We start from the raw sequence: 16,937 nt of genomic DNA, 5'->3' as shown, positions 1-16,937 counted from the left end.
TGGAGGAAAGACATATCTTACTCAAACACTCACGATACTGAGATTTTAAACAAATATTAATATTGGAATTCAGCTCCACGCGACTTCAGCAGGATTTAATAGAGTTTGAATGGCGTGTGTATATTTCCTCTGATCTTCTGTGAAAATGCGTTTAGAAGAGAATGCTGACTTCTCCAAACAGACCTTCTTTGGCTTATCTGCAAAGTTAGTTTGAACAAAGCAGCTTTTCCACTTCTTCATTGAATGCACATCTGTACATAAACTGTCCTTCTCATTTGAAGTTTTGGGGTTCTGATTACTGTTGCTTTTTCCTTGCTGTTTGAAATTTCACAATGTGAGGTTGCCTTGGTAATGCAAAAGTGGGTTTAAACCTTTTCAGACGATAACCCTCTCCAGTCCACATTAGTTATTGGATTTCATTCAGGTATACGCTCCTATTTTTCCCCGCTTTGTAAATTTAAAGTTACTCCTTCCATTGTCACCCTCATTTGCATGTCCTAAATACTTCTCAGACTGCCAGTATTTCTTACCCATTTTATTCAAGTGGAAAATCAAGCCCATGATTTTATATGCAATAGAAAAGTAGATATTTGTATTTGCCTTTCAACAAATATTGGGGCTGAGGCACCTATTCTACTGGAACAGATAACTGTTCCCAGGGACTGAGTCTGGGGGCCCCTAGGTGGTGACTTCAGGGGTTCCGCTGTCCGGGGTGCACAGCTGTCAGGAACCATGGGGTCAGAGAGCCCTTGTGAGGGGGTCTCCCCGAAGACCTTAGCCAGACCCATTCCTTAGGGAGCAAAGAGCTGCGGAGAGCAGGCGGCCTTTGCCTGCGGCAGCTCCCGTGGTGTCTGGTCAGATCTCCCCCTTATTCCTGGGTGGCCACAGAAGGAAGCTGCCCCATAGGGGCACACGGTGAGGCTCTTCAAGTGTAAAGAGACACCAGGGTCTCTTTGGTGAGGGTCACCCAAAATGCTTTGCCAGGGACTCAGATCATCAGCAGGCTGGACGGACGACAGTACAGGATTGGAACAGGAAAAGAACTTGGGGTGACTTTGCTCAGGTGCTTTCTTCACCTGGGGACACTGATACACTCACCACACTTTCTTTGTCCATTCACGTAGTGACGTAGAACACGGACTTAGGTTGTTTCCTTGTTTTTGCTGTAAATAACACTTCGGTGAATATGGGGAGCAGGTGCAGCTGGAAGGCGTGAGAGGAAATGAAGTCAGAGAGAGAAAGACAGATACTGCATCTCACTTACATGCGGAATCTGTTTAGAAAACAAACTCACAGAAACAGAGAACAGACTGGTGGCTGCCAGGGGCAGGGAGGTGGGCAGAATGGGCTGAGGCGGTCACAGGCACAAAGTTCCAGTTATCAGATGGCTGATCTCTGGGGACCTACGGTCCAGCATGGTGACTATCGCTAGCAGTGTCATATTATGTGAGTATACTTGGAAGTTGCTAAGAGGGCAAACCTTGGCATCCCCACCATAAAAAGAGATAATTATGTGAGATGATGGATTAGCGAATCCACAAGGTATACGTAGATCAAATCACCCCGTCACGCGCCTTACGCCTACACAAGGCAGGTTGCCAAGTACATACCAATAAAACCGGGGGAAAGAGCGCCCTGTTCTGAGAGATACTTATTTCCACTCAGAGCACACACTCTGAATGGAAATCTTCCCTGGGTCCCACCTTTGACACTTCCTAGCCCTTCCTTCCTCAGGAAGACGATCAGAAAATGGCTTTCGAATCCTCTCAGTCCCTGCTTTAGGTCTCTGTCACTTGTTTTCCAAGGTGTCAGAGTCAAGTTTAAATTCCCGATTGAACTGCAGGCTTTTGTAACCTGAACTGCGCTCGCCTCTCCAGCGCCTTCCGTGGCTCCGGCCCTCGGCTCTTCCAGGTGGCCCCTTCCAGTTCGCCGTCCCGTTCCCGACCGCGCCGTGTTCTGTCATGTCACCTTGGTTCACACACGACGTCCTTGCCTTTTTGAGGGCCCTTCCTCCTCTTCTCCCTTCAACAGTCACCCCAAGAACCCCTCCTCCAGGGAGCTGACTCTGATATTGGTACAGCACTTCTCACATAAAATCATCATGCTTAACGTCATCACAACCAGTTACTCGTCTGTCGTGATTACTAGCCCATGAATTCTGGAGGAATTGTTCGTGTGGATGAGCCCGGCATCCAAGGCAGTGCCTGACATGTAATAAGACTCAAATGTGTGTTGACTAAATAAGTGTATACATTTTGACAAAACCAGTTAAGGCAGAATGAGAAAAAAATTGCAGGGAGGAGGAGGAGATGCAACAAAGCTACAAGAAAACACAGGATCGGGAGGATGGGAGGGGGAAACGTGAGAGTATCCCAGGAAAGACAGGATAGAAGATCATCTATTTCACATACGTAACAGTTATAAATAGGAATATTTGAAGAGGTGTGCTAAAATTATATCAAAAGAGTATACTTAAAGAATAAAAAACCACTTTTACTATAAGTGCGACTATACAGAAAGAATTCCTTGGTTTTTTTTTTTAAGATGTTATCCCTAGAAATACTAAAAAACAAGATGAAAAACCATCTTGCTTAGTAGTTTGGGTAGACACTTGCCTGGAGGGGAAAACATGGAAATGTGACCTCACACCATCGTGGGGATGGAAATATCAGCCAGTCCACCCACCTGAGCCACGGCAGGGCGCGGTCCCCACGGGCCCTAACCTACCGCTCACTCGCTGCTCACTCTCCTGCCGCGGACCGGCCGGGCGGCTTGCGTTATGGCCACACTGTTGTTTCCCGTAGGAGGAAGCTGCGATCCGGGGAGATGCAGTCACACGCCCAGGGTCACGTACGCTGGGACGTGCCTGTTCAGTGACGCGTCCCACTGTTACTATGTTCAGAGGGGCGAGGACGGAAAGGACAGAATGTCACTTGGTTCTCACACCGTACTGCGCAGAGAGTGGAAACTTGCATCAGGAGCTCAGAACTAGGATTAGGTAACCTGGGACCTTTTCTTCTTTTTACAAAACTCCATTTTTTTGTGAGTCTTAACGTTTTAGTTACAAAAAGCAAAACACTTGCCTATGTCGAGGCCAACATTGTGTCCTGTGTGAAGCTGCCATTTCTGAATGGATATTATGACCTCCAAAAGAGAACCAACAATTTTGTCGCGTTCCAAAGTTTATTACCTCCGAGAAGCTTCATACCTGTTATTTGGAAAAAGCTACATGATGGAGTTCTCCTACGTCCACCGATGTGTCTGACGTCACAGTGACCGAAGGAATCCCCGGGACTTCTGTCCCTACACTCTGCTTAGGAGGTGCCTGAGCTTTGCGGGACGGCCAGAGGCCTGGGACTGGGAGGTTTCGCATTTCATGTTTTTCTTGTGCTGAATACATTTAGAAATCGGTCCTTAGTCATCTCTCTAAATATCACTTTTCCTTTAATTTTTTTTCTTCAGGAACAAAGTGTAGCTGGAATTTGGCTATAAGAAGAAAGCTTGAAATTATAAATGAAGTCCCAAAGAGTCGTGAAATCATCAAACCACTTGCATTCACAGAGTTTGTCGCCTCCAGTATTTAAGATGATTATCCACAGCGAGGGTGGTGGTCTCCGGTTCCTAATCTCTGCCTTCTAAGATTCACTTTCCAGTAATCATTTTCTCTGTGCATCGTGTGGATTACGTTTTCTCCTCCAGCGTGATGGATTTTTTAAGAGCCTAATGACTAGGTAATTGCAAATCTTTCTGCTGTTATTATAACAGTGCCTCATTTTGAGCTGAATATTAAGAATTTCCACTGTCCTTTCTGTTTAAAATATCTTTTGAATGTCTGCAATTGAATTAAAGCCTTATGTTCAATCATGAACCATGAAATTAGTTGGTATAACCAATGCTCTGCAATTCAGGACATGAAAAAAAATAACCCTTTACCCAATGTATCGTGGGGGAATATGTTCTCCCATACAGTGGGCTGTCTGTTTGTTTCGCTGATGGGCTCCTTGGCTGAGCAAAAGCTTTTTAGTTTGATGCCCTCCCATTCATTTTGTTTCCTTTTGTTTCCCTTGCCCGAGGAGATGTATCAGAAAAAATACTGCTACGAGCAGTGGCCGAGATTTTACTGCCTATGTTTCCTTCTATGGTTTTTGTGGTTTTGAATCTAACATTTAACTGTTTAATTCACTGAGTTTATTCTTGGGTGTGGCATAAGAAGGTGGTGTGATTTTTTTGCAGGGATCTGTCCAATTTTCCCAACACCGTTTATTGAAGAAACTGTCTTTACTTCATTGGAGGTTCTTGCCTCCTCTGCCAAACAGTAGTTGACCATAAACTGGGTTTATTTCTGGGTGCTGGATTCTGTCCCGTTGATCTGCGTGTCTGTTTTTACGCCGGGACCAGGCTGCTTAGATTGCTGTGGTGTGTGGTATAGTTTGATATGAGGTAGCGTGACTCCTCCAGCTGTGTTCTTTATTCCCAAGACTGCTGTAGCTATTGGGGTCTTTTGTGGTTCCACATACGTTTTTTGGAACATTTGTTGTAGTTCTGTGAAATATAGCATTGGTATCTTGATAGGAATTGCATGGAATCTAGAGATTGCTTTGGGTAGTATGAACATTTTAATGATGTGACTTCTTCCAAACTGTGAGCATGGTGTAGCCCCCCCACTTATTTGTATTTCTTCGCTTTCTTTCTTCAGTGTCTTATAACTCTCCAAGGGCAGGACTCAGTGAAATCTAATGGCAGGCACCTAATGTTCTCGTTGCGGCTGCAATAATAGAAACCCGGGGTTTCTAAGAGTCATTGCAAAGCCTCACGATGTTAGAATCCCTTTTCAACCGGCAGACAAGACTGCATCTTAAATATACGCATTGACGATAGCAGATATTACTGTTATTCTATTGCCTATGCACGGCATGAAAAAGGAAAATACTAGTCTACTAACTGCTGAACAAGGTGAACCCTCCGCACGGTCCCAGGAGCGCCGTGCCTTTAGAGAGCAAAAGTGCTGCTTACGAGATAAGCAGACAAAGTGGCAGCCTGTAGTCCCAGGCTCGCAGGTGGCTCCTTGACAGAAGCCCGGCGGCAATTCCGTGGGACGCCCAGGGACAGGCCACCGGTGCTCACGCAGGCCTCAGAGGACTCCTGCCACGGCTGTCCCTGTGTCCTCCCACACGTGCCTCTCCGCTGAGGTCCACTCACCTCCCAGTGGCACGGTGTCCTGCTCCAGGGACTGCGCGTGACTCCGGGAAGCCCTCGCCCCTGGACATGCCTGGGAGGCGACACCTCCCCCGCGGAGGCGGCCTGCAGCTGCTAAGGAACGAGGGGGACAGGGCGGCCGGGCACCGCGACCTCCGAGCGCAGCAGCCCCGCGGCTGCACCGCGGGCTCCCAAGCGCCGTGGGGCCGGGCTCCTCCCGACGCGCGTGGCCGCCTGCCTGCCTCTCCTGTTGCCCTCGGTTTCTTATGGGTCGCTCTCTGGGAGTCACTTACCTAAAGCGCCCACCTCCAACGCCCCTTCGAAGGGAGCCTCAGAAACGAGTCTATGCTTCTCAGATGCCATCGCTGTTGACAATAAAAACTCGCACTAAAATGTAACGGGGGACGAGGAGCTCAAAGGCACAGAAGAGGGGGGCCAGAAACAAACCTACACTCTCACCCCATGGGATTTCAACAGCAGCATCAAAGCAATTCAGGAGGAAAAGGAAAATCTTCTCTGACTCTGTGCCGGAACAGCGGATGGGCCCTATGGGGGAAGAACGGGACCTTCCCCTTTATTTCACACCACACACAAAAACTGGTTTAAGATGAAAAATAGGCCTAGGCGAGGGAAATGAGTCATCTTTCCAACAAGCAGTAATAAAGCCACTAGGTATTTATATTAAAAAATGAACAATTGCCCTTACTAACATCATACAAAAATTATTTCTGAGTGGTTCACAGACCTAAACATAAATTCTCAAACTATAAAGCTTCTAGAAGAAAGTAGAGGAGAAAATGTATGCAAACTTTCTCAGGACGCAAAAGGCACAAACCATGAAAACCACTGGTAAACTGGATCTTATCAAAATTTAAAACGTTCACTCTTCAGGTGACTCTCTTAACAAAATGACAAGAAAGCCAGAGACCAGGACAAAGTATCTGCAATATGTCTTCTAGCAAGGGACATGCACCCAGAATATATAAGAAACGTCATTATATGAGGGCCAAAACCTAACAAAATCATAGGCAAATGATCTGAACAATTACTTCACCAAAAAGGCTGACATGGATGGCTGATAAGAACATAAAAATATATTCAATATCATTGTTATCAGGGAAATGCAAATTAAACCATGAAATATCAATACCTTTCCAAAGCATCATAGCCCCCGGAATGGCTAACACTGAAAACGCCCACCCATTCCAAATGCCAGTGACAACAAGGGACCGCGGACACTCCCACACGTTGCTGGTGACAATATAAAATAGTCTAATCGTTTTAGAAAAGTATTTTATAGTTTCTTGTCAACCTAAGTACACTCTTGGCATAGAACTCAAAACTCCATGATTAGGTACTTACCCTGCAAAAATGAATCATATTTCTTAAAGAAAATACACTTTTACATGAATAATTGCCGCAGTCTTACTCGTCACAGTCCAGCTGGGATCAGTCGAAATGTCCGTCACTAGGTGACTCAGTACCGGGGTAAAGACACTGAGCACAGTCACGCAGTGGGGCACGGGGACACGGATCGCAAAGCACCGACCGTTGTCGACGCTGGAGGACAGAGCTGTGGGTTCATTACACTGTTCTGCTTCTCTGCATATATGTGAAAATTTCCATAATAAGTATTTTTAAGTAACAAGGCAATCATTTCCAAAAATTATAAAAATGATCTATTTGTTGATCTAATAATTCTGCCCTTGAAAAGCTTATCTGGAAAACAATCAAAAATAGGAAAACAAGCTGCATGCATGAAAATATTCATCTACTCTGATTTACAATGTTGGAAAAGTGGAAAAGAGCCCAATATATAAAAAACAAAGAAAGGTTCCAGAAGCCATACTTTATAGAATATCATACAGATAGTAAAATTCATCATTATGAATAATAACTAACACTTATTATGTCCTTTTGATGAGCCAGATCCTATTCTGAGCTCTTTCGCGGATGTAAGTTAATTAAGATTGATAACACGTGGGACCCTCAGCTCGTTTAATGACTGTGATCTACTACACACGCGGGGACTGCGCTGGGCCCCAGGAACGAACACAGGAGCACCAGGAAGTGCCGCCTTCAGCATCACGGGGCTTTGAAATGTCTCCTGGAGGGTGTGGCTGAGTCAAGAAACGTGACACTACAGTGCGGTTCGTGCTCTGACAGGAAAACTGAGACGCCACCTTTTGATTTAAGCAGCAAAATGAAGACACAAGGATAGTCCCTGTACAAGGACAACTTCGTGAGGGCACAGCGCTAATGGGAAAGGCCTGACTCCTTCAGGTGTTAGAAGTCCACAACTAGTTTGCATTTCGAACTCCATTAATTGGGCTACAATAGTTTTAGTGTAATCAAGTCCGATCGTGTACAGACCAGTAAATTAATTTAGTTGTGAGCAGGGTTTGTCATACCGCAACCTGTCAGATCTAATTAGTTCAGCAGATCTTTCTCAGGCGTCTCCTTACTAGTCTGTGTGACAGGAAGTGTGTTTACTGGTCGCACTTCCTGAAATGCTGGAAGGCTGAGGTAGTTAGTCCACAGGAGCGGGTCAGGGTCAGCCTGGGAACTTGAAACACCTGCCCAGACAGGGGCTACCTGCCCACTGTTTACCGAGGTCTTTGTAGGGCTCTGTCCCTTTGGGAAGGCTGACACCCACAACGCCTGTACCTTTGGCCAGGAAGGCAATTAAAGCGCAGACGTAGGCACCCAAGAGCAATGAAGCAAACCACGGGCCTTGGATTCCATATTCTGAACTTGGGTGCCTTTTAGGTGACTCTCCACAGTGACCGCAAGTCTGTGCCTTTCCTCCCACCAGCATCTTCGGCTTCCTCGGTGCACCGAACAGGCACCATCTGCACAGAGAACAGGGGACGCACACGTGTAAAACAAGTGTCCGAGGTCAGCGGACACCCCAGAAGCCACAGGCTGAAACACGGACAGTCTTGTTGCAGGTGAAATGAAAAAATGGCAGCTGTCCTGGCCACACACACACCCCACCCCCGCTTCTGTCCATGCCAGACTCCAGCACACCAACGCGGGCTCCCACAGAAGGACGGGAACTCACTCAGAGGGGTGGCGGGTAGCATCAGTGTTCCGTCCTTCCCTGTGAGCTGCTCTGTCCTCACCCCTCGGTCTCTCCTCTGCTACACAGCCATCCCCCATCTAGGCTGAGGCTGGTGGCAGGGAGTTTCGGGGCGACCCCGTGGAAGGCAGGAGTAACAGCCATTTACCTTGCGCGCTCCAGTACTTAGCACGGTCCCACGTGCCTGTGAGTGCCTAATAAGCCGAGGAGTGAAATTGGCCTCATTCTGCTCACAGTCCTTGTTCCATCAGCCTTCCGGGAGACAATGATAATTAGCTGAAATAGCTGCAGAATAGCACTTCATCATAGGAAATCAATGCAGAAAAAATTACCAAAAGCACATCATCTCTGCAGAAGGTACATTTCTACCTGAGAAAAAGAGCAAAATTAAGCAACCTCGAAGTCCTCCAAGCCGTACCTGCCGAAATGTTGGGATTTTTTTTCCTTCTTCTTTTCTGTAACAATAATCTGTCTGGACAGATCTCTGACCCACATTCTCAGGTGGGTCAAGCTTTCCTCCGACCTCAGCAACTAATTAATGGGAGATTTTTATAGAAACCTTCACCGTGCCTTTCACTCATTAATATGAAACACAATTAAATGGATAGAAATGACTCAGTGAATTGCTCAGTTCTTTTAAGTTTAGAGAGAATCACTTGCTTACGTACAGACAGACCACTGTTGTTTTTGATACAATGACTTGCATGATGTCCCACAAGGTGATGAAGAACGGAAGGAAAGATCCCACCTTTTATCTACGATAATGACCGTGTCTCAGCGGCTTGAGTCCAAATTCAGCACCCATCTGGAAACAAGGAGCGCAATTAAATAAGGGCAGGGCTATAAGGTGTGGGTGATGGGAGCGTCAGAATGGCAGAGCGGCCCGGACTGTGCTTTTCTCGGGCTGGCGGGCCCGTTAAGCCTCGTCAGATACGGTTAAGGTGCCAACTGATGGGCAATTAGCTTCGCCGCAAGACTCACTCAAGGTAGGGAAACCTGTGCGCACGTTGCAACAACGTAGCACGTCGCAACGCGGACCCGGAGACTATCAGCAGCAAGACGTGTTCGCTGGATTATATTTCTAATTTTCACGCTGTCATTTTGTAGCAATGCTGAGGTCGCAGGCCTGCCGCTCCAAGCCCCGCACAGTGTAGGTGTGAGATGTCGTGGCCGCTGCTTCTGCCAGCAGGGTCCCTCCACCGCGGGGTGGGAGGGAGCGGGCGGCGCCGCCCTGCCTAAGGCCTGCAAATTCCCTTTTACTTCTGGAGACTGTCACCAAAATGAATAACTGCTTTAGCCTCATGGCTGTGCAGAATTATGGCTCTGGTGCTGCTCCCCCTCTTGCCTGCCTAGAGGATCTCTAATCACGCCGTACATCGCAGAGACCAGGCCGAGGCAGCAAAGCAGACCGCGGGGCACGTGGGACCGCTCGCCTGTAGCGGGAGGCCAGCAGGCGCAGGAGTGCGCCCACAGCGGTGCTCAGGCCAGGGAGCCACAGACGGAGACGTGACCTACGCTCCGGGGCGCCTTCTGCCTTTGACAGGAACGGTGGCGGCGGCAGCAACCGCTGCAGAGGCACTGGCTGAATCCAGCTCTGACCTTTCGAGAGCAAAGATCAGCGTGGCAGCTTCTGCTGCGGCCCAGTTAACTAACAGAAGCCCCGGGGAATGTTTTCTGAGCTCTAGCCTCTTTTTTTTATATTGCTGTTCTATCACAGTTGCCCGGTTTCCCCCCTTTGCTCTCCTCTGCCCCGTCCTCCTGCTCCCACAGCCAGTCCCCACCCTGTTGTCCACGTACACGGGTCACTCTTATTAGTTCCTGGATTGGACCCTTCCCCTCTTTCTCCCTCCTCTCCTCCCCACTCCCCTCTGGCCACTGTCAGTCTGTTCCTCATTTCCACGCCTCTGGTTCTATTTTGCTCATTTGTTTGTTCTGTTCATTAGTTTCCTGTAGTCGGTGAGACCATAGGATACCTGTCTTTTCCCACCGGCTTATTTCACTGAGCATAATCCAGCCTCTTTTCATTGGGTTTCACACACCCCTTGGCCTTGGAGACAGGAAATATGCTGGGCTATCTGGGGCTTGGCTTTTAAAGGAGCGGACCTGAAGCTTCCTCTCTCTCTCTCTCTCTCTGTCTCTGCTGCGCCTTGTTAAAAAGCAACACGCGTGGCTGGCTGTCGTCTTTGGTACTTAAAAGACGGCTTCTAGGAATTGACCTGGGCCAGGCTGGTCCTGCAGAGTTTGCACAGGATCAGGCACACGGAGTGGCCATCCAGAAACGGTTGTTGCGAACGAATGAATGAATGAATGAGTCGATGAATCTGTTTGGGCCACAAGCAAACTGCGGGACCCCTCACCGCTCGCTACTTCCGTGTGCAGGCCCTCTCGTTGGTCAGCTCTGTGGCTCTTCTCTGGCCCTCCCTGGAGTTCCCCCCCACGCCCACGCCCCTCTGTGGCACCAGGTCCCGTGGCTTCTCCTCAGCCTCTCACAAGGCCTGCAAAGAGACTTAAGAAGGAGCTGGTAAAGTCCGGGCTTGTCTGATTCCAATGAAGGTGAAATAATGAAGCCAAACCGTAAGTCACAGCCCTGGTGGCTGTCGGTTCTCTTCCTCACTACCCTCTCCTAGGACCCCATTTTAAACTCTTCTCCGTGGCTCTCATGAAGTACTTTATTAGCTGGGTATTTTTTAAATGCGGGGAGCATTTATCTGTGTCACCTAGGGTCTGTGTGGGCCCCACCACTACTTTTAAAGCTGCCCCCTGAGGCACGACCCACTCCAGAGCATCCTATGCTGCCCGCACATGGGGCCCCCACGCAGGACGTCCCCAGACAGAATCACAGGAGTGCCCAGTGGGGGAGACAGACACGTGACAGATACGTCCACAAAGATGCGCCCCTGAGCTGTCTTGTAAGTAACGGATGGAGCAGCCTTCTTTCCCTTGATTGAACGACTGTGCTGTGAGAAGAGCTGGTGTTTCATGTCAAGCATCAAGCTTTCGAGAATTCCACACGTCCCTGATTTTCATCAGAAATCAAACCAAAGTGTCTCCTTTCAAGCAGTTATCTTTTGCCTCCAACATATATAATCAAAAATGATATCCAACAGCGGTATCATTCATGTTTCGTGTGACGATGGCCCAGAGGCCAGCTACAGATGAGGAAGGAAGGAACCAGCCTCCCGACTGAGAAAGCACGTGGCTGGCTCACGTTGTCCATCCTAAGCATAGCTCCGCCTTGACCTCCAGCTTCTTGGTTGCTCCCAGTGTCGGCGGCAGGGAACTCGTCAGCTGAAGCGCAAACGTGACCTGGCAAGCCTGGCGTGGGGGGCGGCCTGCAAGGCTCCCGTGCGTGGAGGTCAGAAGAGCCTCTGGCAGAGGGTGAAGGGTGAGAACAATGAATGTTTAGAGAAAAAGGAGAGAAGGGGGGAGGGGTCAAAATTCGATTCAGAAGTAAGAGGCTGGCCATTGGGCTTGAGGGGAGCACAGTGTCTGTCATTCTGATAAGCCCAGCTCCCCAGGGACTCGGTCAAAGGACCACGGCAGGAGGCCAGTGAAAACCAAGGGTCCAGATGTTTGTAACTGCAGCTTTAATGGGCATAAAGAGGGCAAGTTGTCCTCTTATTTGTGGGAGAGCTGGTACTTGCATTCCTGTCCAGAAGTTGATGCAGAACCTTCTATGAAATAAGGATGACAAGAAAAAAGCAGCCCTAGGAATAGAGTCCAGAGTGAGGACCTAAGCTCTTGCGTGAAGTTCAGTGTTCAAAAGAAGAGTTAACCCCCGGCTGGTGTGGCTCAGTGGATTGAGCACCAGCTTGCAAACCAAAAGGTCACTAGTTCGATTCCTAGTCAGGGCACAGGCCTGGGGTTCAGGCCAGGTCCCCAGCTGGGGGCGTGTAAGAGGCAACCGATTGATGTTTCCTCCCTCTCTTTCTCCTCTCTAAAAAATTAATTAATTAAATCTTTCTTAAAGCATATTAAGCATTTTAAAAAAGAAGAGTTAAAGAAGTTAATTTGAATATAAAATATGCTCATGTATAATTATAATTTTTGTAGTATGAAAAATAAAAATAAAAATTCAAAACTCAATAGCCTACTTATATTTTACTAATCTTTCTAATTTATAGTTAGAGGCATGAAAACATCTAATAAAAGTAAGCTACTATGGTCAATAAATATAGATAATCTTAAGATTTATTAAAATTCTTATTTGTTCAAAATAAAATTTCTTTCAGGCCTTATCTAATTTGACCCAGGTCCTACGAACCCCTATTAATTTGCATGATTGCCTTGAACTATGTTAATATATTTCCATCCTCTCAAATTATTCACTTAAACAGCCTTCCATAAGCGCTTCAAATGAAGAGTAACATGGTTCCATTTTCCAGACGTCATTTTCGGCGCCTGGATATTTCTACCAGGCTTTTATGATCGCGTCCAGTCGGGGGCACAAGGAACAACGACCGAAGTTCACTCGGACCGGTTTTCACAAAGTCCGTACTGCCTGCTCCTGCTAAGCTTTTACTGCGATTTGGCATGGTAAGCACAGGGCGGAGGCTCCATGGCAAAGTCTAGAATCTGAGAAAGCAGGGGTGTTGTCTGGGACTAAGTTTCAGGAACACGAACCAAAGGCCCCCCGAGAGGCGAGTCGCTCGCGTGCTGGCTAGAGAAACAGAATGGGATGCACACCCAGCCAGGAACACCAGCGCGGCCGCCGTGAGGCAAAACACGGTGCTGCCCTGGCCGGGTGGCCAGTGGCTTGGGCCGCTGTCCCTACACCAAGGGGCAGTGGGCTCCATTCTCTGTCAGGGCACACACCGCGGTGGTGGGTTCAATCCCTGGTCGGGGTGCCTATTCTATGGGAGGCGACCCATGGCTGTTTCTCATTCGCAGTGATGTGTCCCTCTCTCCCTCCCTTTCCTGTAATCAATAAATGCAGCCTTGGGTGAGGGCTTTATAAAAGGGGGGGGCTAGTGTAGAATCTCAGGAAGGCATAAAACGATTGTGGTCAAAGGAAACACCCTTTTTTCGTAACTGGCAGGGGAAGGCGTCAGCACAGCTGAGGTGGTCTTCACGAGACTTGGGAAAAGCAAAGTGGCGCTTCAGGGCAGCGGGTGAGGATGCCGTGCAAAGTCCAGCTTTGAAACCTCCAGCCATGAGCTCGAGAACGACCCCGTCCCGGAAATAAAGCACTTCCTTCCCTTGGATTAGTGGTTTCCGAGCATTTGTGACTTAGGGGAAAAATGGTGAGGACCCCAAAGAGCTCTTCTTCATACGACTTATACCAATGGATGTTCATCATAATAGAAATTAAAACTGAGGAAAGTTTACAATGCAACACATATCACCCCACACGGCAGAATCTACGTCATCATCGTGCAGACTCTGGAAAACTTCACTGTACATGTACGAGTGAGGGTGATGATGCCATCGATTCTGCCCTGACTGTTGTCCCCAAAGTGGGTGTGTCTGCGGACATTCTAGGACTGGAGCAGAAGCACGGCCCTTTAAACAAGCGGACTCTGCTGAGAGACCAGCACTTTCTGCCTCCGCCCCAACCCCCACTGGTCTGCACAGTCAGAAGCGATGAGGCTTGATTTTCCCCGGAGCTGGGACCATGGGCTGCGTGGTCTGGTCTGATGCAGGGAGCACTCCCCGGGTGTCCCTCCTGACTTTTTAAATGTGTGACTGCACTTTCTGCTGGCCTGCCACTGCTGCCGCTGCTGATGCCACCACACCGCGTCCTCTCTGCCCTGGTGAGTGTTTCTTCTTTATATCTTCGTTTGTTGACTTCCATGCAGCTCGGTTTTCTGGAACTTCTGGTTGTCTCTAGTTTTGAGGTGGTTGTGTTCCTTCTTAGTTGTGGAGGGAGACGCAGCGTGTCTGTCTAGGCCTCCGTCTTGACTGGAAATCCAACTTCTCATTTTGTAAAGAAACACATCACTGTAGAGACAGAATTAAGAGCTGGTTCTTTAGGAATGAATGTTATGGAGGCAGGCTTTTTTGAGAGCATAACTGAAATTATTTTCTAGAGACACACTTAACACATTACACTTAGTTTTCATCTATGTGGTTAATTATTTACGCAATTGCCAACTTTGATGATGACGTAAGCCTTTGAGCTCTTTCTGAACGAAACTCCATTTTCATCAATAATGGTCTCACTTTAGTTCTTTTATACACATTTGGATATAACGATGCACTAAGAAGGAATTCCTTTCATATTCTTTGATAATTTCAAAAAGGAAGAAGTCTGGAATCTGAGTGCTTTTTAACTAAAAAAAAAAAAAGAAGTGCTAGTCAGAACTGGTTAAACCCTTCCAGATCTTCTCTGACACTTAAATACTGTTCTTCCACCCTCCCTTTGTGTTAGCCAGACGGAGACTTGGCTTCAGAGGATAAGGGGAGTTCGTGCCCCAGCACACTGGTTGTCGCCATCCTCACCTGCCGTCATGAAAAGTCCCTGTCTCTCTCTCTCTCCCTGTTATCATCCCTCTTGCCCTCCCCCTTCCCTCCCTCTCTTGACCTTCTAGACCGCTCAGGCCTTCTGTTGTAATGATCGGTTTTCATTAGCTTACTTACTGAGTTAAAAACTGTTCTCCTCCTCTCTAGAGAAATGAGCAAGGAGTAGAATGCTGTCTTGGATTCAACTAAGGCTAATTGATTTAACAGTTCTCTTATTATAAGTCCTATTACCAATAATTATTCAATGATGATCGTAAGCAACTTATACATTGAAAACAGGATATAATAATTGAGGCCACATTTCTCATTGGCTCTGTTGGAGGCTGAAACAGATATGGTCACGGGGCGGAGGAATATTTAGGATAAGAAGACTTCAACTCAAAAGCAAAGAGAGAAGGAATCCATGGACAGCAGCGTGTGGTTGCGTGCGGCAGCAGGGTGGCATAATTGATGATGGAAAAAAGTTAAAAAATTAAAAAAGAAAAGGGCTGCAACTAAAGAAAAACATACATGAAGCTTTAAAAGCGAATGAACACAGGGCATGTGTTTGTGTGTGTGTGTGTTTGTTAGACAATATAAGTGGCATGTGAAACACTAGATGTGACCAACAGAATTCAATATGCAGATCATGTTGGGAATGTACATTTCAAAATTTTAAACTGTTTGGTTTGCAATTAATTATCCAAATGGCGACAGCTGATAGACCCAGAATAGGAAAGAGTTCAAGAGAACAAGATAAACATGTGAAACTTTATAAATAGCACCCATCTGTTATTAGTTAGATCTCATAGATGCACCAAATCAACACGTGCTCCTCACACCGGGGACTGTTTGTCCCCAGCGTCTCTCTTGTCAAAGCGCCTTGGTGCACACGATGAAGATAAAGGGCCGGGAGAGCGCTCGCCAACTTGTCACCTGTGGCGTGGCTATGGGGCGGTGCCTTTCCTTTGCTTCCTCTTTGGGAACAGGCTTGACACATTAATTTTATCTGAAACCACGTTGCCAGTACGCAACGGCGGCTGTCACGGGTCAGAGGCAAGCGCGTCCCGGCGTGTCTCCTGAGCTGCCAAGTGTGACAGGCGGCAGGGCAGGTGAAGGAAGGGCCCAACGCTCAGCCGCAGGACCGGCCACACCGGCCTCCGGGAAAGGCTTGAAAAACACCAACTTAGCGGATCCCCTTCTTCATCAGGGCCCTGCCTCAGTTTCTGCTGGTCCGAGGCCCAGGGGCACGTCATTTTCTCCCACCCGTTCCACTCGTATGAAATCGGATTAGTGCGGTGTTCTGCCCCCTGCCTCACAGAACACTGTTCAGAAGAGTCGGTGGCCGTGAATAAGTTTAAACAGGTAGATAATCATATTTTCAATATATACGTATATGATTTCAATAGGTGGGGGCAGGCAGCCCAAGGAGTGAGCAAGCCAGGACGTGGCCTCTCTTGGAGGAGCTCGGAGCCGAGCAGGGAGCTAAAGCTCCCCAACACGTGACCCCACTGAGCAGCTGAGCGGTCATTTCACAGCCGCTAGAGGCCCGGGAGCGGAGCGCAGCTTGGCTGGGAGGCAGCCCCAAGGGCCCACAACGGAATGTGGCAAAGGGACCAGGGTGCTGCTGAGCACGTCACGGTCCCTTCCTGTAGCCCGCCTGCGAGCCGCTGGGGCCGTCTCACCTGGGCGTGCCTGCCACTGGCCCACCTCATCCACACTCACACCCACCCTGGGGCCAGTACCTCGTGTGTGTTCCCCAGGGTGGGACGGCGGGGAGAGCAAGTCTTTGCACCCAGCTGGTGACATGTGCCGGAAGCTGGCCTAAGTCTGCCGTGCTGGTAGAATACACAGCACCACCCTAGGGAGAGCGGATGAGAAGCTTTGTGAGGTCGGGAGGAGGTACCCAGTGGTAACGACGTCCCTCCGAGAAAGAACAAGGAGTGCGGCGCAGCTAGGGCCCCTGGGAAGGTCTGGGAAAGCCTCAGAACCGCTTCCAGGGTGGAGAGAGGTGCTTCCCTCCTGGGGTCACCGGTAAAGACTGGACGAGGTCGCCGCTTCTGCAAGGCTTCAGGAGCATGTCAGACCAAGAAAACAAGACACAGCAGAGGGGCCACAGCAATTTTTGGGGAATCCGCCCAGAGGAAATGGAGATCTGTAATTTGCTTGATAGAGAATTCAGGACAGTTGTTTTAAAGAAGCGCAGGATAAATCCCTG

Source organism: Furipterus horrens, unplaced genomic scaffold (genome assembly GCF_987537825.1).
Source record: "Furipterus horrens unplaced genomic scaffold, mFurHor1.1.pri manual_scaffold_12, whole genome shotgun sequence".
In the NCBI taxonomy this organism is placed as follows: domain Eukaryota; kingdom Metazoa; phylum Chordata; class Mammalia; order Chiroptera; family Furipteridae; genus Furipterus; species Furipterus horrens.
This window is presented reverse-complemented; position numbering follows the sequence as displayed.